Source organism: Heterocephalus glaber, unplaced genomic scaffold, assembly GCF_053883595.1.
Source record: "Heterocephalus glaber isolate CG9 unplaced genomic scaffold, H.glaber_assembly_v1.0 deba00001442, whole genome shotgun sequence".
NCBI classification, from domain to species: domain Eukaryota; kingdom Metazoa; phylum Chordata; class Mammalia; order Rodentia; family Bathyergidae; genus Heterocephalus; species Heterocephalus glaber.
This window is the reverse complement of record NW_028258296.1, coordinates 12,811,056-12,834,725: the sequence shown is the minus strand read 5'-3', so window position 1 is coordinate 12,834,725 and position 23,670 is coordinate 12,811,056. Positions and strand designations below refer to the sequence as shown.

Below are 23,670 nucleotides of genomic sequence, written 5' to 3'. Positions count from 1 at the left end.
CCTCCCCATAAGCTTGTGAGGCAGCAAAACAGGAGGCTACACGGCTCTTAGGAATGGCCAGGTCCTTCTGCCAGCCAGCTGCTTTGTAGAGGGACACCTGGCTGGTACAGTCCCTCTTCTTTCCCTTACTGCCGATTTACTGAGATACCTGTTGCCTGATCGCCACTGTATTAGTCACAGGTTTTCCTCAGCACCTAGCAAACAGTAGGCACTTAGGAAATTGTGAGGAACGAATGGTTATTATCATCGCCATTTTAATGTTATTGACATGAGGACTGAGAGAGCTGAGCAAGTTGCCAACAGTTTTGAAAGGACTTGAACTCATGTCCTCTGCATCCCCGCCAGGGTTCCTGAACTGCAGCATAGCTCAGCAAGGGGCCTGGATGAGTCTTAGCTGGGAGTTTGTACACCCCGCAGACAGAGTGAGCGAGGAGTATGTGGGAATAGATGCCAAAAGCACACGTGCGCTTCCCAAGGGCACGAAGTTGTGCCTCACTAGTTACTGATCCAGTTTGGAGCCCAGGATCGCTGCACAATGCCTGTTATTCTTTAGTTCTATTACGATATTACATGAACATATGGATAGGGAATAGGGGAGATAGGGAGGAGGGAAAAAGACTTCGGTCAAACAACACAAATATACTCCTAACCCAACATGAAGGGAGTTTGCAGGAAGAGCAATGAGTGCAAAGGAAGACCACGAAACTTCACTGAGGGAAGCCTTACCTGTACGGAACAGGGAAAGGGGACGTTACTAGAAGCTCTGCAGTTAAGTCCTAGTCTCCTGCGAGCCAGGGCAGCACAAGGCGAATTACAGGAAAGGTAGAAAACTGAGACTGAGAAGAAGCTGAGGTTAGGGTCTGATCAGTGCTGCTCTGGGGGGCAAAGACGAAAGCTCCCAGTTTATCGAATGTCTGGAGAAACAAATGTAACAAATGACTTGCAGAGAGTTCGGTACATTGACGTAAACAAGATGTAACAATCCCAGAACAATGAGGAACTGAGTAGATGAAGATTTTGTTCCTCCCAGGATGTCTTCAGCTGGTGTAATCTTGTCCTGGAGAATCCCAGCATCACCGGATCATTGAGGTCTTAGCTGTGACAGGAGGCCAAAATGGAGTTATGGCTCAAAATGCCATAGCTGGCCTGTAGGCAGGAGAACTAGGCCTAATCAAATGGTTTTTCCCTAAAATTATGTAGCATTGCTCCCCACAGTTACCCATTAAGAACTGATATTTTTTGTATTTATAATGTCTCAAAGTAAAACCGGGAACGAAAAACAGGAATCAATACCATTGCTCCCCCATAGAAGAAAAATTTTCCCTCCAAACATTCCGGGAGCATTGCTGGGGGACCCAGTGTAGCAATGGAAAGCTGAATGAGGACCCGGACCCGTGTGGTAAAGTTCCCTGTCCCCTGGAGGGACTGGGAAGCCAAGGGATGTGCGGGCCACATGGAGGGAGGAAGGCTTCGTTGGGCTCTTTTTTTTTTTTTTTTTTGGTACCGGGGATCAAACTCAGGACCTTGTGCTTGCAAGGCAGGCACCAGAACCACTGAGCTAAATCCCTGTCCTTCGATGGGCTCTTAATGCAGCATGTGACATGGGGAGCAGCTGGAATGCAACCCCTGAGAGTTGTCAAAATGAATTGAACGACTTCTTGGCCATCTTTGCCTTACTTTTGCTAATGTAAAAGGCCTGACTGATACACAGGCATCTTCTTACCTCTCTTCCCAAGCTGATTTTTATCTTCTCATGTCTTCTTACTTTTACTTGGAAATGTTGCATATTTCATTTAAAATAATTTTATTTAAGCAGCATTGAAATGTTAAAGTTTTAAAAGACATTATTTTTTTTTGTTTTCAGTTGGAATCTTGTCGTCTCAACGGAAGCCCTAAATTGGTGATTTTCACATTGCTTTTTCTCTTGGAGCCTCCGCTTCATCTCTGTGTAAAGTTAAGGATACAAGCTCCATTGTCAGCCAGGTCTGTGTCTCAATCCCAGCTCTTGTCACTGATGGACTGTGACCCTACAGTCTTGGGACCAGAGATTTAGCTCAGTGGCACCACACTTGCCTTGCAAGTACAAGGTCCTGAGTTTGATCCCCGGTACCAAAAAAAAAAAAGATAGTCTCTGTATATTCCCTTCTGTTTCGCCAGGGAGACCGTAGCAGGCTTCCTCAGAGGGGCCGAGGAAGAATCCAATGAGATCATGGTAAGTGTATCTGATATGTATTTTCTCTTTACTTAGTTGTACAAGTTCATTTTTGTTTCTTTGACAAGATATCAGAAACAGGTGAACTTTATGTTTGGCTCATGATTCAGGAGATTCAAGGGCAAGGTGCTAACATGGGCTGGGCCACGGTGAGGACTTCATGGTGGATGGTAGCTGGCATCACAACAGTGGAAGCCCATGTGAAAGGAAGAGTTTGTATCTTGGAACAGGAAACCAGAGAGAGACTCAGGTCAGGTTTCAGCTCTTGTAAGAACTCACGTTGGGAGAACACCATTCCCTTTTGGGGGCAATGTCCCCAAGAGCACTAGGCCCCACTTCTACAAGGTCTCTACCATTTTCCAGTACCACCACCTTGGGGACCAAACCAGGGACATCATATGCTACCAAAACATGGGTCTTCCTAACAGTCTTTTCGATTAGGTGATGTTATTTTATCCCTCTTACACAGAAGGAAACTAAGGCACAGATAACCATAGTATCTTGTCCAAGTTGCATAGCTTCTAAATGGCAGTGTTAGTATTTGGATTGCAGCACATCATAAACTTCACAAAAGCCTCCTAAATTATTATTGTCATCACCATCAAATCTTACCTGGAGGCTCACTGTGTGCATGCAAATTGGAGCAGCTCTGGTGGGCACAGGAGTGGGAAGCCTACGTTCATTCCTATGCTTCCGGGGTGGCCACTGAGGTAGCTCCTTGGAAAACAAACACCACAAGGAAACCACTGGCCTTCCTAAGGCTGACAGAGAAAAGCAAAGAGCAGAAAACGAAAACAGGCTGATGGGTCTCAATACAGTATGCTGTATACAGTGCTTTATTTGACTTACCAGACACTTCTGACAGAACTACTTTGCCTGTCATTCCACAACTAAGCGCCTGCATCTTTTAGTATGACAAACAAGGACCACCACAACAGTGTGTTGTCTTGGGCTCGCTGTTATGAGTCCAAACATGGGTACAATGCCACATCGAGAGGGTTTAGTGTTACAATTTATATGCAAATAACAAGTTAAACTGTTTGAAAATTGTTAATTTATTTGTTCAGTCATTTAACAAATACTGATAGAATACAAAGTATGAATCAGACATGGTTCTTGCACTGGCCAGAAATACTGAAGCAGAAACCCAGCCACAGACTCGTTCACCTCCTCTGTCTTGGTCCTGTCCCTTGGCACCCGTGAGTGCCCCGTTGCCTGCCCCTGTCCTCCTGTGTGCAGTCTGGACGACCACTTCTTTGCTGCACCACCTTAACCCAGACCCTACAATCTTTCCCCGTGAGTCCTTCCATGTTCCAGAATCTTCTGTCTTCTCCTTTACCCAAGGCACCTGGTATTTCATTTGCTATCTTCAGAATCTCCCTCCCACCGCCTTCCAACCAGGGCTACCTCCTCCTGTAAATTTATGTCCCCTTTCAAGTCAGGCAGGAGGCTGGGATCTCTTTTAGCAGGGCCATGCTGAAGGGACAGGGCTGCCATAGCTCCTAACTTGCTGGAATATCAGGAGGCTTCACCTCAGCAACTCAGGTCACACCTGGCACAGGCCCAGGCACCTAACAGAGCCTCAGTGATGTGTGATTTCCCCTCTTCCCGAAGAACACGGTGGCTGAATTGAAATACCGTGTGATCAGTCACAATTTATGCATTGTTATACATCAAGGACTTAAATATATGGAGGTCATTTTTTCCTTTTGTAAGTTATCATCAAATAGAATTTATGAACCCTCAGATTCATGGGGTTGGGATGCACAGTATAAAACTGAGGCAATAAAGCTCTATTCCACACTTTTGCTCAGAACTTCTTGCACACACATTTTTGTAACCTAATAATATCTTGCAGTTGTAAAACTGATTTTCAACTTGGACATTTGCTACCATACTGTGTTTGGCATTGTTTCACACTTACATTAACTAGTTGTGTGTACCGATGAGGAGAGTTTTAATTTTTCACAAATAATTTGGGTACCTGGATTTATATGTGTTGTAAACAGAAGGGCCAATTGACAAGTGAGATTTGCACTGAAGTGATTTCACATGCAGCAACTTCTCAGATCAATTAATTAATTAATTGTTTCACCTCTCAAGCATTTATTAAGAGGATGCACTCAGTAAATTATCAGGCCAGGGGCCGATTATATGAAGGTGAGGGTTTCTTGGGCTACAAGCAGAGAAGGATTGCTGTGTGGTGTGTGCAGACTGCAGTAGAGCACTGTGGTCATAGCTTGGTGGTGGCAGAAAAGCAGGAGCAGTCAACTCACAAGTCTTACAATGCAGATTTTGTTATTGTTCAGGTATGACGAGGCCAAGAGATCAACAGATGACTGCACAGAAAGATGCTTTGGAGGCACCTGGAAAAGGAGCAGGGTCGGTAGGTGGTGGCTAGGTGTGTACGGAAAGTACAGTGTGAGCAAGAGCCTGCCTTGTGTTTGGGAGAGGCAGGGTAAGCGGGTTTAGGACTGGCTAGTTTGAGCAATGTTCGCAGACTCTGGAGCAGGAGGTTGTCCCTGGTTGTTTGGTAGTTGGGACTGGGTAGTTACGGTAGGTGGATGCAAGCTGACACAGGAGGCATCTGGGGGTGTGTGGCCTTTGGACTGCTTAGTTTGCCCATCACAGGAGCGCTTCCTTTGTGGTTATTGGCTCTCTCTAGGAATTACCTAACCCTTGGCACTGCAAAGCCCAAGATGTCACAGCACCAAAATATACAAAACAAAAATTATAGCTAATATGACCAAGTGAGGCTAGGGCAGCCAGGAGGAGGAACCTAAACCAGGTGGCAAAGGGCTTTCTGGGCAGATGGTTCAACTTATGAAAATGACCAGGTGTGTGGAAAAAATGGGTTGTATTGCGTATGTGTGGGCTCCGCAGTAAGAATGCAACATGAATAAAGAGGCTGGAGAGGAAGTGTGTGTAATGTAGGCTGGGCCAGTTTATGAAGTTTACTGGGTTAAGGACGTTGTACTTTATTTGAAAGACAGTAGGGATAGCTGAAGGAGGAGGAGAGTGACAATGATTTTAGTTTACTTCTGTTTTATGAAAATCTATGCTACTAAATCTATGCTGCTTAAAAATTAATGAGGTTTCACATTTCATCTTTGTAAGATAAACATCATGATGTGTTTAGTACTTTCAGTGGTTGTGTAAAGAATGTTTACTTTGCCTTTCCTGGGGATTATAAATCCTTGGTGTTCTCTTTCCAGAGTCCAGCCGGCAGGTGGTAGAGCAGAGAGAACAGAGCAGGAAGCCAGTCATTAGAAGACCATTGTTTCTTCCATTGATTGAGTCATCTAGTTTCTTCTCTGGGGAGAGGCCTAGTGGTTTAAACATGAAAGAGAGCGTTTCTCAGGCTGTCAGCCTGAGAGCCATGCAAGGGGTGTGAATTCTGACTCTGCCACTTACTGTGTGACCAGACACAAGTTACTTAGCTTTTGTCTGGGTTTCCTCAAACTGCAAAATTGAAATAGTAAGAATACATACATTGTAGTTTTGATAAGAGGATTTGGATTTGTTTTTTACCCTTCTTCATGCCTCCAGACACCAAGTCTGAGCATACCCGAGTTTCATGCAGTGTTATGGTAGTATACAATAGGGGACCAGAGAAGGCACCTGATAGCAGAGTAAAGGGCAATAGGATTGTGCATATGGAAGTCACATATGCACATATGCATTGCTATCATATACCTCCCCATCCTCTTCTAAAACAGAGAGTATCATTTAGGTGGCTGCTGTTCTCGGTTGATTCCAACATTCTCTGAAGTTGGTGTTCTCTACGTGTTGCTACGGACCAGAAATCAATACATGGTCTGTTTTCCTCCTGCTACTTTCCATGAATAAGATATAGACATCTGAGAACTATAGGTAGAGGGGAGAGGTACATTGTATGATTATACCTAATAGCTTAGCAATATTTGTGCTTATTCCCATGACTGCGGGTTCTATTTCTACCAGGAAAGACAATAATATTCCTTTGAATGGGGAGCTGCTGTTGCTGTCTTGCTCTTGTAGGTTCTTCATGCCACTGGTCAGTCACACAAAAAGAAGTTATATTTCAGCTGGGCTGGTTGACCTTGAGTAGTAAGGCAAAATAGACTTGCTATTATTCAGAGAGAAATACAAAAAGTAAGAATGAAAAGTGCTGCGGGGAATCTTAACTCTTACCACCCTTCATAGGCAGATCTATCAAGTGTCCAAATCCCTAAAGAATGAAAATCTGCCTTAAAGAACCCCAGTGATTAATTGATGGTTAAAGCAAGAGAATATAGGTTTTTAGCTCTGACTCATACTTTCTCATATCCATCCATCCATCTATCCATCCATCCAGAGTAAAGCTCTAGCCTAACATCAAAAGTGGAGCCCAACACTTTAAAAATTGTGCTACTATGAGGTTGGTGAAAAAATAATATTTATTACTTGGTCTTTTAGTCACTATGAAATAAAAGGCAATGTTTTAAATTATTAGCTATGCAGGAAATACATCAACTATTATGCACAGAATATGTTCTGCATACGGAATTAATCAAATTCCAAATGATTGGAAGGCAGTCACTCTAACTTGACCCTTATCCTAGCTCCTCTCAGGAAAATAAGAAATTTGGTCTAGCCTAATTTTAGGATACAAGCTGAGTGGGGGACAGAAATCAATCAAAAATCAAATCATACTACATTGATGTATTCTTCCTTTCAGGAGAATAGGCACATTTTTGGCTTGTCATGGTATTATTATTTCAGATGATAAAGTTATTAATTAAGCCTTAAGCTTATACAATTAAGTTTTGTTAGTTTTCTTGCTGCGCAGAATCCATTTTTCTTGGTTTTCTTCTGGAAAATTACTTCTGTCCCAGTATGTCATCCGTGATGTCACTCTTAGCTGAGGGACTCTGCCTCCTCTAGTCAGTGAGTGGGTTTGTGACACAGCCCATGAGTCCTAGGCCAACCAGACTTTCCCTCCCAGGACTGGAGAGCTTGTGAGTGATGCCAAGGTGGAGACCAAATCTGACTGAAGTGGATTCATCCCAAGGTGCAGCACCATGACTGGCTTTTCCCATCACCAGGATCTCAGGGGCTGTTCCTGTTCTCGCCTCTCCTGAGTCTGGTTCTTCTAATATCCCTTCAATCTTGTGAATTGATGTCCTGCCAAGACATTCGTTTTGTATTGTACTGTGTTAATCAGAGAGTTAGAATCTAACCACCCTACCTAAGTTAGAATGGAAACATTTTGAACGTGAGGCAGGAAAAGGAGAACCAGGTACTCCTGGTATAAGGAAGATGTGAGCAAAGCCATGATGGTCTCAAACAGCACAATAAGTCCGAATAACCCCAAGTGCTCAGAGCAGAGCACTCAGTACACAATTAATCATGAAAGGCTTTATCCTTCTTCGGTGGTTCCCAATATTTAGCCTATGGATCCCTAGTGATTGCATAGCCTAAAAACCAAAGCCTGTAAGAATCCACATGTGACCAAACCCGATCTGCAGTTTGAATAAAAATCTGTGGAATTACTACCTTGTGATATTCAGAGAAGAATTTAAAGTAGAAGAGATCTTTCCATTACAGGAAACAACAAGTGTAAGTGAGGAGTGCTCACCTGTGAAGTGGTTAGCATGCTTGTCTATCAGGGCACAATTTGATACTAATATTAGTTGAAATGTCAAGGTTTATAGGCACATTGCTTCTTTTATAAATTAGAGCAGATTCAAGCTGTCCTTTCTATAAATCCGCCTTGTCTACTTGGATTCTGATTTGCTTTCCTGAATGGAAGAGAATGGAATGGAATTTTAACCGGTGCTCCAAGAATTGCACACAAATTACCATCCATCCTTTCTCAATCACAGAGCACAGGAAGTCAGCCACCAGGCCCGAGGTGACCCCGATGATTGTAGTGGCAATGCATTGTTATGGTGCTCCTGAGTTTTACTTCCCTCATTACTTCCTATTTATTTTTTATTTTACCTATGGATACATTTATTATTTATTTTTTAAAATAGAAACTTATATGAGTTGACAGAACAGTGCAAATATTTTGCAGTTTCTCTTCACCTGGGTTTTCTAATTATGAGCATTTTAGCAATCTTACCCTACCTCCTCTCATAAGTTATATATATATAATACATTTATAAAACAATATATAAATAGTATATAATAACATACTGATATTATTTTAATGATACACATATAAAATTTATTTCAATAATATACTGTACTTACAAGGAACGCATGTATGAGTCTGGTTATGAAGAAACTGGATAAACAAAGTGTGGAACTGGCTCTCTAGTCTTGTATTTCCAGACTCTTTCAATCTGGTACAATTTTTTAGTCTTTCTCTGTGTTTTTTACATCCATGATGTTTCTAAATACTACAGACCTTTTATTCTTTAGGACAGCTTTTTTCAATATATGAACTGCATATTACATGTATTATTTTTGGAGAAGTTTAAGGAGAGTTTAGTATAGGGGTTACTTGCAAAGGTGTAGACAGAATTAAGGGGAACCCACAAAGATAGTGTGCAGCCCCGGGGCTGGCCATAGCTGGGAGCCACCCACCCCTAGCCTGACGGGAAGGAGGAGGCAGTGCCTCAGGAGAGGCCCTAACAGGAAGTGTGGTCTGTTTCACAACCTGCAGCTACCTGTCAGGAGGGGCTGGAGGTAAATATCCTGTCCTCCTCGGTAGCTTTGCAGCCTCTGCCTCAAAGTCTGCATGCAGTCTAAAAGCGGAAAGTGAGGCAGCTGAAATCTCCATAAGGTCTGCTTCCTGGGAGCACTAAGCACCATGGAGAAGGTTGGAAAGGAGAGCGTGAAGGACAGTTGAAAAACATTCAATGCAGATGATCGCTTCTGCAGTACCAGACCCCAGAACATACAAAAATTGGTATAGAATTTAACACACAGCTGGGCGTGGTGGCACACACTTGTAATCCCACCACTCTGGAGGCTGAGGCAGGAGGATGTCCCTGAGTTGAAGGCCAGTCTGATCTACATAGAGAGACTCTGTCTCAAAAAACAAACAAACAAACAAACAAATTAGCACAACAACAACGCAAAAATCCCCAAACACCCCACACAGTATTAATGCATACTCACTTTGCCATAAATTGAGAAGCCCTCAATCATAAGGACAATCTTTATATTTTCTTAGCATTGTACTAGGAACCCCATACTTTAAGAGATGCTTAAATGAATGAGTGAATGAATTAATGGCGAGAGTGTGAATTCTGTGACTATAAAACAACAGGAGTCATGCCTGGTTGAAGTAAATTATCTAATTTATCTTCTAAAATCCTAGAATTGTGCTACAAATCAAGATTCTTGTGTTAAAATATTATATATTTCCCTTTTGTATGCTCAAATATTTGAAATTTTCTACTAGCTACATTACAAAAGGTAAGAAAGAATCAGGTGAAATTAGCAGTAATAATATATTCACTTAACCTATTACTTTAAAAACGTGATCATTTCAAAATGTAATTGGTACAAAGGGAACCTCCATAAAGCTATCAGATTTCTCCACAGAAAACTTGCAGACTAGAAGAGAATTGGAAGGTATATTCGAAGTGATGAAAGAAAAAAAAAAAAACCCCTGCCATCTAAGAATATTGTACATGCCAGCCTATCCTCCAGAAATGATGGAGTGATAAAGACTTTTTTAGACAAAAGCTGAGGCAGTCAGTTTCCAACAAAACCGCCTTATGAGAAATTCCAAAGGTAGTTCTTCAGGTTGAAACAAAAGGATACCGATTAGTAACATGAAAACATACAAAAGTATAAAGTTCAGGGGTAAAGATAAGTTTATTGTCAATTTCAGACTACTCTAACATGGTAATGCATAAAACACTTTTTACTGTAGTACAAAAGTTAAAAGAGAAAAGTATTAAAAATTACAGATAAAATAATTTGTTAATGGATCCACAACATAAAACAATGTTTAGTGTGACATGGATAGCATAAAGTGTACAGTGGAGGGAAATGAAAGTATGGAGCTTCTGTCATTGGAGTTAAATAGTAATGAACTTAAAATAGACTATTGTAACTTTATGATGTTTTCTGTTTTCCTCATGGTAACTATAAGGGAAAAATCACTGGGAAATACATAAAAGATACGGAGAAAAAAATCGAATCATACTACTGCAAGAAAAATCATCAAACTACCAAGGAAGATATAAGAGAGGAAGAAAGAAACCACAAAACAGAAAGAAATGAATAAAATGACAAGAATAAGTCTCTATTTATCAACAATTACTTTAAATGTAAATAGATTAAATTACCTAATCCAAAGATGTAGAGTGACTGAATGGCTGAAAACAGAACTGTTACTACTGATGACTACTAGAGAACCACCTAAAGAGGTTCAAGGACACAGATAGGCTAGAAGTGAGCGAATAAAAAAGGATATTCCTTATAAATGGTAGCCAAAAGAGAACAGGAATAACTATATTAATATCAGATAAAATAGTCTTTAAATAAAAACTATCATTAATGACAAAGAAAGTCATAACATGATAAGAGTCAATAGAACAGAATGATATAACAATTATAGATATATATATATACACCCAACATGAAAGCACCAAAATATGTAAAGGTAACATTGATAAACCCAATGGGAGAAATAGAAAGAAATCCAATCATAGTGGAAAAGAACCATACCCTACTCTATAATGGATAGACCATTCAGAGAGAATACTAGCTGGAAATAACATAACTGAACAACACTGTAAACCACATGGACCTAAGAGACATATACAGACATTTTCACCCAAAAGCAGAATAATATATATTGTTAAGCACACAAGGAATAGCCTCCAGGATGGTTCACATGTTATGTCATTAAACAAAGCTTGGCACATTAAAAAAAGATTGAAATCATTCCAAGTATCATTACCAACCAAAACAGAAGGAACCCAGAAATCAAAAACAGTAAGAAAATGGGAAAAATGGACACATTCATGAAAACTAAATAACATATTCTTGAATAAGCACTGGATCAAAGGGGCTGTCTTAGTTTCTTTTCTCTCATTGCTGAGATAAAATACCCTATACCCCAAGTTAAGGGGGAAAATGTTTATTTGGCTTACAGTTTGTAGAGGTTTCAGTCCGTAATTGGCTGGCTCCAAGGTAGAGTAGCACATAGCAGAGAGGCAACAGTTCATAGCAGCAGAAGGCAGCAAAAGCAACAAGGGACCTTAGCAGCATCTTTCTGCCTCTTTTATCTCATTCAAACTACTTAGGGTGGGTAGCACTCACGCTCTTAATCCTAGTGCCCTCCAGCCTACCCTGAATCAATCTCACACTGTAGATCCAGCCACCTCTGGAAAAGCATGAGGATCTGGGGAGACATCAAAACACAACCATAGCAGAGGCATTTAAGAAATATCTGAGACAAATGAAAATGAACACACAATACACAAAACCTTATAGGATGCAGTGAAAGCACTACCGACAAGGGAGTTTCTGGCAATAAATGCCTATGTTAAAAAGAAGATCTCAAGCAACTTAACATTATTCCACAAGACATTAGAGAAGAAAAGCAAACTAAGTCCTAAGTTAGCAGAAGAAAGGAAATAGTAAAGATTTGAGGAGAAAAATTAAAATAAATAAAAATAATAGGAAAATTAAAAAGTGTTGGTTGTTAAAAAAACAGCAAAATTAACAAATGAATGATTTGACTAAGAAAAAAGAGAGAAGACTCAAAATAAAATGAAAGAGGAAACATTATAAAAAATACCAGAGAAATAAAAAGGATCATACAAGACTCATGAATAGTTTTATGCAACAAATAAGATAACTTAGAAAAATGGATAAATTTCTAGAAACAAACAACCCATGAAATCTGAACCAATAAGAAATAGAAAGTCTGAGCAGATAAAAAACAATTAAGGAGAATAAATGTGCAGTCTAAAAATGTCCCAACAAAGAAAAGCCCAGGCAAAATGGATTCATAGGTGAATTCTTTCAGTCAGAAAATAATTAATGCCAACCCTTCTCAAACTATTCAAGAGCAATGCAAGAAACAAAAACAGAAGAGAGAACACTTCTAATTTTATTTTATGAGGATATCATCACCCTAATTGTAAAGGCAAAAAACACACCACAAGAAAACTATATTCCTGTTTAAAACAAATGCGAAAACCTTCAATAAAATACTAGCAAACCAAATTCAACAGCAAATTAAAAATAGACCCAGTGGCAGTTATTGCTGAGAAAAAAGGGAGCTTTAGCATCATTTAATTAGTCAATATCACATATTAAATGAAAAAAACTGTGTTGTGATCTCAATGGACACAGAAAAAATACTTGATAAAGCTCAGCATCCATTTAGAATTAAAACTCTCAACAAAATAGGTATAGATAAAACTTATCTCAGTACAACAGAGGCTATATATGAAAATCTTCAGCTAACATCATAATCAATGGGGAAACTAAGCTTTTTCTCTGACATTGAGTACAGTCAAAGGATGCCTACCTGCTCCATTTATATTCAACACAAAAATACAAAAAAAAAAAAATTAAAAAAAAAACAAACCAGAAATGAAGAAGTAAATTTATCTCTGCGTGCAGATTGACACTGACGTGGTCATATAAATAGAAAATTTTAAAGAGTCAAAAAAATTGGTAGAACTAATAAATTAATTTGAAAAAGTTGCAGGATATAAAATCAACATATAGAAATCAGTTGATTTTCTGTGCCCTGACAAGTTATCTGAAAAAAAAATTCAGAAAGCAATCTTGTTCACAATATCAACACAAAAGAGAAAATAATTAAGAATAAATTTAGCCAAAGAGTTCAATGATTATATGCTGAAATTTATAAAAATTGATAAAAAATTAAAGAAATATATATATATATGAATGTAAAGGCATCCTATGTACATGGTTTTGAATACATAATATTTTAAAATATCTATACTACCCAAAATGATCTACAGACTCTATGAGATCCTTTTAAAATCCCAGTGACATTCTTTAGATAAACAGAAAAAAACCTCAATTCCCCAAATCACAGAAACCTGCAAAAAATCATAAATAATCATAACAACGTTGAATAAGATTGAAGCTGTAGAATTCACACTTTCTGATGTCAAAATATATTATTAACTATAGTAATCAAAACAGTGTGGCACTGGCATAAAAACAGACACACAGACCAATGGAATAGAATAGAGACACCAGAAATAAATTCATGCATCTAAAGTTGACTGTGAGTAAGGGCACCAAAAATGCACAATGAGGAAAAGGTAGTCTTTTCAATGAGAAGTTCCCTCTGTCTTGCACCCTTGCCTCCTTGAGCTCCTCCCTACACCCCATCCTAGAATCTGCTTCCTTCCAACCCTATAAATATATAAAGATCTGAAAAATATCTGTAATGCTATTTGGTCTTCTTTTCCATAAAATGTAGAGAATGAGCTTGGATCAGGATTGAGTGACTTCATCCATCTAAATTATATTCATTTTGTGCAGTTTAGTGGGGAAACCACTGAGAGCTACTATTTTTGGCTGTGAAAACACACTGAAAAGGGACATGATGACACTTGTGTTGTAGGATTATACTGGCCACCATGTGGAAGAACCAAAGGAAAGAGAAATGTGCAGCTAAGAATGCACATGGTAATGGAAATGCAGGAGGCGGAGTCCTTTTAGAATTGACACCACCTGGAAACCACCAACAACCCAATGCAGTATGAGTTAAGAGCACACTGAGGAATGGGCAGATTTCAGATTCCAATGGTGCACGCTCTTCCTGGGGAAGGGTTAAGCACCAGGGAGGTCTTTTCCCTAGGCTGGGAATTGCTGACTAAGACTGTTTATGACCCTCGCCTTCCAACATGCTTTTCATGGAGTGGAGCGTGTTGCCATTTAACATATGTAAGCACTTATGGATGGGGGCTTGTTGGTTTCTTTTCTCACACTTGGATTTCAGTCACTCCGAAGACCCAAATTAATTTAGTAACTCATTTCAAAATTCCTTCAAATACAGAATATAATGGTACTTGGCATGTTTTTAACTTCATCCTTTACACCAAGCTAGAAAATATGTTGCTGAATTATTTAGATAGTTCATGGAGAGAGAAAACAGAGTAGTCTTAACTGGATATCACTTCTCTTCTTTATTCAGAAACAACCTGAGTCTAGGAAAGAAGGATTCTCCCCCTCTTCTTTTCTGTTCTCATTTTCCTCCCTGTGAAGGCCCACCAAATGGACGAAGGGAATATTAATCCTGCCCTCCCTGCCACCTCCACCATTGGTGGCTTTTAGTCTAAGGAAACACTGTGAGATGAGTGTCTCTCATTCTCTAACATGAATGATATTGACTGCTCTTTGATGAATTCATCTAGTCAGCTCATCACCCTGGGGTTTTTATTTCAACGTGGGCATCTCCAGCTCTGACCCTCTTCCTGGAGCTACTGGAGACTTCTGGGGTCTGTCACAATCACTCTGCATCTAGAAAGAGAAAGAGACACCTGTTGGGGACCTACACATGCAGCGGCTGGATTGTACAGGAATGGACTCATCCAGACTCCCTTCAGTACTTGGGTTTATTGCAAGGATGCAGAGTGGAGTGGGTTATTATATTTTTAGTCCATGAAGGAGATCACTGACTGCCTCCTGGTGTTCTCTTTCCCCTCATTTCTGTGTTTATGGAGCCCTAGTTCAACTTGGCCACATCTTATCAGGGCACATAGCTACAAGCAACCCAGCTAAAGGCACGTAGGTATGACCAAGTTTCCCCAGAAGGGTGTAAGTAGAAGAGAATTATGCAGCCTTGTGTTAGTTTCCTTAGAGAAACGTGCTTGCCTTTTGTGTGCTCACTTTCTGCTTTTGCACAGGCTGGGAATGGGCACGGTGCTGCCGAAATATGTTTGATGGCATGACCAGGGCCATTCCCTCAGAGATGACAGATTCCTTAATAATTCAGAGGGCTGGAAGTTTGACAGGTATGGTTTCCCACAGAGCTGGCTTAACTACAGATCCACACTCTAGAATATGACACAACACATTTGATAATAGAGAAGACATTAGCACACATCTGAAAATTGCAAGCTTCCAGGGTTTTTTTGTTGTAATACGTGGAAAAGTATCAGTAGTTGTCTAAAGGCTCTGCCCACCCCTACTTTCTCAGCCCCTCGCTTCAGTGGGTGAGCAAGAGCCCAAGCACTCAGCTCGGGCTGTCCTAACACATAGTGGGTCAGAGTGGTGACACCACAGAGGAATTTATCACTTAAAAATGCTTCTTTATCTGCTTCTGCTGTTTGAAATTCTTCATTGCAAATACATCCCCTCGATTTAAGGGAATATTTCTTGTTCCACAATGAAAATATCTCTGGGTTATCGAGAACTGTGAGGATTCTGAAATTTTCCTCACTGGCAAGCTGACAGATTAGCTAGCTACAACTTCATAGAGGATGGCAGGAGACATGAGACTCCTGGCTCAGAGGCAAAGCACTTTATAACTGTTAAGCCAGCAATTAGCATTGGGTTCCCTTGCCCCTGAGCCCCACTAAGAACATATGGAGGTATGCCTAGGCGAATTGTGTGCACACGTTGGTTTTGCATCATGAATGAGGAAATCCTTATCTTCAAACAGGCTTCTTAAAAAAAATAAATAAACAGGCTTCTAGTTAACCTACCCAACCTTTGCTCTGGAGGAAGATATTATTGTCTAATGTTATTATCCTGGGTCAGGACATAAATATTTTCATCCAGATGGGAGACACTATTTCTGTCTTCCAAGGCTATCTGTTTTACAGATATCCTTGAAAAGATAGTGCTGAACAAAAGTTGATAGTAAAACATTATGTAGAAATGTCACTCAGGACGTGATAGAATGTTAAACTGTTAGCAACTTTAACACACATGAAGAGTACGTAAGGCCACTGTATAAGGCTGGAATTCTGGCAATGGTTCCTAAGAAAAGCAAGGCAAGGAGAGTAGGGAGTGTGCACCTCTCATGGCCTGGTGCTTACAGAGTGATAGATCTGGAAAAACGATTCACCTAGAGACCTTAGGGTGAGAGTAGAGATGTCTCCATATACTTAGTGCCCATAGCTCTCTCTGACTGCAGCACTGTTCTCTCCCTCTTTTCCAGGCTATTTCCTTCATTTTTTCCGTGAAGACTGTAGTATATCTCCTCTACAAAACCTGTCCTTAGCCCTTCCCTCCATCTGAGGCAAGCATCCACAGCTGAGTTTGACAGCACTCCGTTTACTTTCTGCTGGGACACCACGTATTGCTCTGTCACAGTCATGTACTGATGTTTCTATTAGTCAACTTTCCATTTGACTTATATATTCCTGCTCTAGGTATCTTTCTGAAAAAGGTAAAGACATCATATCACAATTATACATGCATACACGTGTATATAGCAGCATAATTCATAATAGCTAAATCTTGGAAGTGGCCAATATGCCCATCAACGATGAATGGATTAAGAAAATGTAGTAAATATACATAATGGAACACTTCTTAGCCATAAAGAGGAATAAATTTTAGTCATTTGTAGGAAATGGGTGCACTTTGAGATCACATTATTAGGTGAAATAAATCAGACACAGATGTTTAAATATTGGATGGTTTCTCTTGTACTGTATGAGAAACCAAAGCATAAATAATTTAAAGAGCAAAAGAAAAGATTACAAGAAACAGGAAGTTAGACTTTGTGGAGAAAAGAAAGGGATCTGGAATGGGGGAAGGTGGAAGGGAGGGGGAAAGGGAGACAAAAGATCGAGATAGGATATGTGTAGGGACACACTCCCCATGATGAATGTATTTATTGTGTATCACAAACACATACAATGAAAAATCAACCAATTTGAAAAACAAGGCAATTTAAGAATAAAACAGTATTAAAATAAGAAAAATATGGCATATCTCTCTACCTGTCTGGTTCACAATAAACATTTGAAGAATTGAACTGAATTGATGAGAATGTTAGCTCCTACATTTGACCTTGCATTTTCCCTGATCTTCAAATTCAATACAAATTCTGTATGAGATTATAATTTCCTGTGCAACAGTGAACTTGCTTTTAAATACCTTGGTATTTCCTATGACTGACTCTTAGCAGGAAATCAAATAGGTAAGAGTCTCTCTTTTGGGAATTACAAAAGATAAATGAACAAGCAGAAGTTATTTTAGATCACAGGTCAAATAAAAGCAGACAATTGTTCTGGGCTCCATGAGGTCTCCTGAACACCTCTGTCTTGGAAGTAGTGGTGCTTACAGTGACTTTACGGTGTGTGTTCTTCAAGCACAAGATAAGCTGCTGTAACAGACAGACCCTCCCAAACCTGCTCAAACAAGGCAGATGTTTATCGTTCATGGAAGGACCCCCCAGCTAGATGAGTCTATGGGCTGAGGGAGTAGGCAGTCTGGCACCAAATGCCACCAGAGTTCCCTTTTAATTTGCTTGTCACTCAAGATATGTCTAGCCTTTGAGGGACGAGAGCACTCAATTATTCTAGTCTTGGAAGATCCTACACTTCGAATTCTCTAGGCACTTCATTTCTGTTAGAAATTGCTCCATTCTTTCCTGAGGTAATATTTGTCTTATAATATTGCCAAACAGCCAATAACAAAAACATAGGCTATTGAGTTTTGGTTTTTCAACCTCTTCTCTTAAGATGCCTGTCCAGAAAACACATGATAAGCCTGCCACAGCATCTCAGGAGATGGTTTTACTAAATATATTACGTAGATCTCTGTCTCACCAACTTTATTTTGCATATTCTCAACATTTTACCACAAGCCCAATGCCACATTGAGTGTTATTATCTCCAATCATTTGCAGCTTTGCCTATGAAAGGATTACAGATCTCTGCCACATTGTACTAAGACTAAGGAATATAACTGGTTTTGAACAATGAAATGGGAACATAAGTGTCATGTGCCACTTTCAAAGAGAAGGTTTAAAGGCTGCTTCCACCAGCTCTCTTGCATCTCCCATAAGACAGAATTCGAGCTGCTTCTTCACCCTGAATCCTGAAATAAAGACACAGCCAGTTCGCATATGATGTGGTGCGAACATCTAATAGTGTTATAAGCCACCTATACTTTGTGGCTTTTGTTTTAAATGGAAAAAAACTTAGTGAAAGCCAACTGGTACCATTAAAGAACTAGTAAAGTACATAACTGGTTCCATTAAAGTACATTAAAAAAGCAATAAATAAATCCTCAAATCTCAATGGCTTAGCATGAGGAGTTTACTGGTCTCCATTACAGTAGGGTAGGTGGAGCTTTATTCTCTCTGGAATTTAACCTCTTTTTTAGACATTGCTAAACCAACTGTTGTGAACAGCTATGGTTTTGAACTTACCTGACCAGTCTCTCTTTGTACTACATTTAACCAAATCCACTGGGATGGGACCTCATGAAGGCCTAAATTGTCATTTTTATTTTCTTGTCCTTCAGATTCTCTTTCCCTTGCCCACCAAATCTCACAGAGGATTTGTTTATATAGTTTGACTCTTGCCATTTTGAAATTTGTTCTGATTTTGGATGCACCATGATTTTAATGATTACTCTGGTTGCTCCGAAATGAATTCCCATTCTATTTTCCAAATTCAATATTCTTTTGAACTTATTCCAGAAACTGCACCAGGTCTTATGTTGTAGGGAACTATTTGGACCTCTGCAATCTTGGAGCAAGGGAGAATATGTAGATCACGTATTCCACTTCTTCGCTCTTGGTTTTAAACCTTACATAGCATTTCTAAATAATCCAAAGTGACCTGTGTATCTCTTATCTAAAAATGTTGATTAATATTAGCTTGGTGCTAAAGCTTTCAAAGCCTTTGAACAGATTTTAGCAGCTCAGCCTATCTTTGATTAAGATATGTTCATTTAAGTGTCCCAAATCTTTTAAAAAATCTTTGGTAAATTTCCAAGGCTTTTGTCTTAAGCAAGTGACCGATTGCCTTTCCAGCTCCCAGCCCAAAAGGAGTCTAAAATCATTTCTCTGACATTCTCATCGACTAATTGGACTTTGATTGGTGTCAGCTGCTGCCAACTGTGATAAAACTGTTTTCAGTAAGCCTTGACATTCTAGAGGTGACATTAGGTCACCTCCTCACACTATAAACATGAAGATTTCAAAATTAAGAGGAGCGTTGATGCTATGGATAATCATTCATTCAACAGACCTAAATTAAGAACTGACTGTGTGCCAGGTACTGTCAGAATGGAGCAAAAACTTACTCTTCCAATTTTTCACTGGAAAGAGCAGATTAATGTAATTGGAAAAGATGGTAAGTGCAGACTGAGGGAAATGCTGCCTAGCTTTGAAATTGCTGTGTGTGGAGAAAAAGCCCATAAGTGGGTGAAGAGAAAGAGACACTGCAGAAGTCCAAGGTGCCATTTGTGTATGTAGTGGGGACTCCACGTGCCATGTGCATGTGTGCACATGTGTTTGTGTGATCTTTATTCACTTATACTTCCTTGTTAGTCAGATTTCTGCTGCTGTGACAAAATACTGAGATAAATAATTTTAAAAAGGAAAAATGTATTTGGCTCACAACTTCAGAAACTTCAGTCCATGGTATCATGGCTATGTTGCTTTCTGCCTCTGGCAAAATAGAGCATTACAGCAGGAAGTGCATGTCAGGGAAAATTGCTCACCTCACTGTGACCAGGAACCAAAAAAGAAAGGGAGAGAACAAGCGCAGGGTCCCAACATACCCTTTAGTCACACATGAGCAATGGCCTGCTTCTTCCGACTTGGCACCCACTGCTAAAGTTTCCACCACCTCCCAATAGTGCTGCAGTTAGGGACCAAGTCTTCAATGAAAGACCCTTTGGGACACTCTAGACCAAAACTATAACAACCTCTGAGGAAGGGAGCTGGAACTGGAATTCCCAGAGTGTGACCAAATGGAAACAGCAGACTTTGACATTTGCTGACCACACACGAGGCAGTCTCCTCCAGCTTTATACACCTTCACTCATTCCACCATCACACTATGACCAGGAGTAAACACTGTCCTCCCTGTGTATTGATGAGGAAACTGACACCTCCAATACCCACTCAGGATTTGAAACTGGCTCAGTTTACACTGTGCAGTCTCCTGATGAAGGTAGTTGTGCCAGTCACAGATCGGAAGCAGGAGCTCCAGCTTGCTTTCTGGCTCCCCACTCATATGGAAAAGAACCAGAGTCACTGGCAGAAAGATGAGGTCCCTTGAGGTGACTATCCTGGGGTTACAGCTTCCTTCCAATTTCCTGAGGACAGGTGAAACTATATTCAGTCCTCATTTTCTCCTTTTCAATTTGTCTTGAAGCTTAAATATTTAGTCAGGGACCCATATGCCTGAACTCTTCATGCTGGGCAAACATATCTGACCCTCTGCAGAATGACAGAGACCTTCCTGTCAGAAGAAATAGCAACTCAAAAGACCAGGAAAAATTTACCCTGCAAGTCATGAGAAGAACAAGGAAAACTCTCAGATAATATCTCATTTGTAGTTTCAATAAGAGGATATTACATTTGTGATGGAGACACAGGCAATCCTAAAAGAGAATCTGAAAATCAAAAATATTTCTGGGATGTGAAAAACATAAATTTTGAATTTATACAATAAAGGAAGCAGACAGTAAATGGAACACAGTAGAAAACTGAATTAATGAATGAGAAATAAACTTGATGACTAGTTTCAAGGCACTAAGTTGGAAACAATGAGAGAAAAGAGACATGGAGTATGATCTTTGTGATCCGATGAAACATAATTGAAACACCTTTAGGAGTGGACATAATTAGTGTACAGAAGAAATAATTAAAGAAATAGTAAAATAAAAATAGTCTTAAGTGGGTGAAAACTGGAATCTTAGAGTTGAAATGAAATGGATACCTCAAGGCAAGATTGAAGAGATATAAATGGATCTATTATAAAGGAAGATAATCTAGTTAACATCAGAACTCTTCAGAAAGCACACTGACAGGAAATAATGGGATATTGTCCATATAATTTTTTATTTTTTGGTACCGGGGATCTAACTCAGGACCTTGCTCTTGCAAGGCAGGCACCGGAACCACTGAGCTAAATCCCTGGCCCTGTCCATATAATTTTAAGGGACAAAATATTATATTTTCAGAATTCTAGTCTTGCCCACACTTGTCTTCCTGTAGGAGGGTGGAAGAAAAACAATCTCCACTGTGCAAGGTTTCAGAAATCATACTGTTAATGTATCCTTCCTGAAAAAATTACTTGAATAAGTGCTCCAGTGAGCCAAGAAATTAATCATAATAAAGTATTTAAAAATCAGGAAGATTTATCAAAGAAAATGTAGTAAAAGATGGAACCAGTGCAATAGCATTAAATTCAGATTATATTGCTAATGTAGTTACGAAACTTACTGCAAATGTCAAAAATACAGAGAAAGAGAAGATACATAATGTAATAAAAATAATTGAGATCTAAATTCCTAGATAATTTAAACAAAAGCTGACTGGTAGGGAGGGTATGTGTGTGTGTGTGATACTTGATGTTAATAGAAATATATGTATCTTCTTTTTAAGAAAACTTTGAGCACCAATACTGCAGGTTAAAATCTTTTTGTTTGGGGCAATGGAAATTCTCCCCTCACCCCATTCACACTCCCACATTCCCAAATATAAAACAGATTATAGTGAAAGCTTTTCTGACTGAGATAGAGAAAGCAAACCTAAGACTCTAGTCCCCGGGTTTCCTCAACCCATATGAGTGCTATGTGTGACTGGATTACAGGCATGCCAGGGGATCTCGATCTCTAGCACTGGGGTGGTGGGGCAGCTGTAGGGCTGCTGGAATCCCATGGTCATTGACTCGGATCTGCCTCATCCAGGGCTGTGAAAGGTGGAGTGGTCTGATAGTGTGCTGGTCTGGTCCCCACAAACTGGCAATGCCTCTTCTCTCCACAGTGTCGTCGCAGAGCACAGGCTAGGAGGTCCACCCTGCATGAGAGGTCTGTAGCCAGTGTGTCCCAGTGTTGAGAGTAGGGTGGGGAATTCAGCTCTAGCCCAGGGGACGAGGGTCCTGGGTGTGGATCTCTGTGATAACCGCATTGTCTGTATTTACATGTATATGGAACACAGTTCTGGCCGGTGCCTTCGTAGTGACAATTTAGGTAGCTTTGGGGTGGTCTTTCTAAGAATCTGCACTCATTTTGAAAATAAGACCATTACCATTAGTTTAGAACTACTGACTTTGGGAAAATTTGAATGGATTCAGAATCCATTTACATTATCATAAGAAATTTCAACATTGCATTAATAGGTAAAAGAGGAAGACCTATTATTTTCTTTAAATATAATTTAAACATGTCCATTTTTGAATTATTGTATTCTATTGAATTATTGTATTTCTATTTTTTATCGCCTACCTGTTCAAACAAAGTTTCTCATGATGGTAATTATGAAGAACGTAAAAGTCGTCATGAAAAAATCTTCATCAGGAATTTTGTATCATTATTTAAGACAGAAAACCTGATATAAATAAAAGTTAGAGGTGTGAAAGCAAGCTAACATTTTCATTAAACCTCCTGAAAATATTTTAACTGGAAACTTTACATAAATTCAATGTGTAATATGTTTCTCAATTTTATCTTTTACAATTTTATATTTTAGTCATAATTTATGATATAAATAAAATATATTTTACAGTAAGGCTTATACATATTCTCATATTTCCTCTAGTTTAATTTAGAGGGCTGTTAACCCAAGTATTATTTTCTATGCACTTTTACTAAAAAGTAATTAAGAGGTTAGGAAGACTGAATTTGGGAAATAAATATGCTGAGAAAATTTTATCTCTACCTAAAATAAAGGGAAAACAAAGCTAGTCTATCTAAACACTAGCCATTTGTTTTAAGGAAAGGGGGACAGTATAAAGCTGTAGGTATGGTTTATTTCATTTTTGTTTGTTTTTTGGTTTTTTGGTACCGGAGATCGAACTCAGGTCCTTGCGCTTGCGAGGCAGGCGGTGGAACCACTGAGCTAAATCCCCGGCCCTAAAATATTTTTTTTGGGGGGGGTACCAGGGATTGAACTTGGGTCCTTGCGCTTGCACAGCAGATTTATTTCATTTTTGCAAAATAAAAATAGAAAACTATCTCTAGTGTGTATGCATTGCCGTCTCCCCGGCTCACAGTAACTCATGTCTCTATGTTGTATTCTTCAACCCAAATACACAGTTAACAGTGGAAGCAGCTATGTTTGTAGAACACACACACACACACACACACACACACACATGCCCTTTCCCTTCCTGGGGGCTCTGGGATTGTGACCAAGAATGTACAAATGGTGATCAAACAATAAGGTGAATGTTTGAATTAAAAAAAATATTAATGGAAAAGACACATTGTTGTTAACCCTGCTCAAAATACTTCCCCACTCTTCAAACATTATCCCATCATTCTTGTCACTTTCTGTGGCAGTTCTGGAAGTCCTCTTTCATGAGTGTCTTATGAGGGGTGATCGAAAG

The 23,670-nt window shown here is 39.6% G+C and overlaps 1 long non-coding RNA gene across 2 annotated transcripts; it reads left to right on the top strand.

The window, feature by feature from the left end:
• Positions 1-898: 898 nt before the first annotated feature.
• LOC147827602 (uncharacterized) lies at positions 899-12,861 on the top strand. Of its 2 annotated transcripts, none has more exons than XR_015451936.1 (4): positions 899-1,089; positions 1,865-1,983; positions 2,158-2,212; positions 10,290-12,861. It is a non-coding gene; the product is annotated as an uncharacterized LOC147827602 (long non-coding RNA). The 2 variants fall into 2 exon arrangements; XR_015451937.1 differs by lacking the exon at positions 899-1,089 and adding an exon at positions 1,135-1,399.
• Positions 12,862-23,670: the final 10,809 nt, after the last annotated feature.